Here is a 1,553-nt window from a genome sequence, read left to right as displayed (position 1 = left end):
TATATATATATTAAAATAAGTATTAAAAACAGTAATATATTAATACTGTTTGTGTGTACTATATATAACAAGGCATGAAAGGGTGCAGGATTGTTTTGCAATTTCAAACGTTCTAAATCGGCTGCGTTTGCGTACATAAGTAGGTCTAAAGTATGTTCTATTTTGATTCTGTTTTGACCTGTATATTATTTTTCCCCCCTAATTTTCTTTATATTTTCTATATTTTTTTTTATCTAAGAAATGTCAGTCATAATGTGTAGTTGTAAATCTGCGATGTTTTTAAACTTGACATATCATGAAAATCTGACTTTTTCCATCTGTTAGTCCTAGAATTTGGTCACTGGTACATCTATTAACCCAGAAAACGTGAAAAAGAACAACAGTAAATTTTTTGGGTAAGTCTTTCTCTGCAAGCTTGTGAAAAAATGAGCCACTTAGATTTCGCTCCCCCCATGACTTAGAAAGGGAATCTTATTATAATATCACCGCCCCTTAATCTGCAAGTTTCCACACATGGCGCCACCATTGTGTTTTCGCAAGCTACAACGGTGTACCAGTTCTAATGCCATGGCGAAAATCCGAGCACAGCATGCTAACTGTTCTGTCTTTGGCTGCACATAACTGACTGTTTTTGTAACTCGTGTGTTTTTAACATAAACTTGTTTGTATTTGACAGTTTAAGCACAATAAGACATTAAAGAGACTTGCATGCCATGTGACGGCCGCTTTCTGTGCACATGCTTCCTATGTGTGCGCTCAGAAAACATATATCACAAGTTTAAACTAATATAGCTTTAAAACGCATGATTTCAGCACGATAGACATGAAAATCAAAACCAAACAGATGTTTTTATAGCAGAGTATCTGAGGAATAATGCACAGCCCTGTTATAAAGAGGGCAGGAAGCAGCAGTTCATTTGCATTTAAAGAGACATGCACGAAAAACAGTGTGTTTCTGCTTCCACTCAAAATAGTCATTTTCAAAATGATATAATAAATTATCTGTGGGGTATTTTGTGCTAAAACTTCACAGACACATTCTGGGGACACCCAAGACTTATTACATATTGCAAAAAGGGGTTTAATAGGTCTCCTTTAAATGTCACTCTTTTTCATCTCAACAGCCAATGCTCTTTCTGCTGCAGCTGATAAGTGACAGACTGTTTATAGTCATTCATTCAAATTCTTATTCTAGTTACATGATATGAATGACTGTTTTGCCTAGTCTTAAATATTACAATACTTGTTATATCATAATGTTTTAGGTAATTATAGTATCAGACTGGTGAATGGTACAAATGACTGCTCTGGAAGAGTTGAGATCCTGTATAATGGCACATGGGGGACAGTGTGTGATGATGGCTGGGACATGAATGATGCTGCTGTGGTGTGCAGACAGCTGGGATGTGGAACAGCTGTTAGTGCACATGGCAGTGCTCATTTTAGACAGGGTAGTGGTCAGATCTGGTTGGATGATGTGGGATGTTCAGGAAGTGAATCATTGCTCTCACAGTGCTCACATCCTTCTATTGGAACACATAACTGTGGTCATC

This window comes from Sinocyclocheilus anshuiensis, unplaced genomic scaffold (assembly GCF_001515605.1).
Source record: "Sinocyclocheilus anshuiensis isolate Anshui unplaced genomic scaffold, SAMN03320099.WGS_v1.1 scaffold371, whole genome shotgun sequence".
Taxonomy (NCBI): Eukaryota; Metazoa; Chordata; class Actinopteri; order Cypriniformes; family Cyprinidae; genus Sinocyclocheilus; species Sinocyclocheilus anshuiensis.
The sequence above is the reverse complement of the archived record's forward strand: the minus strand, read 5'-3'. Positions refer to the sequence as shown.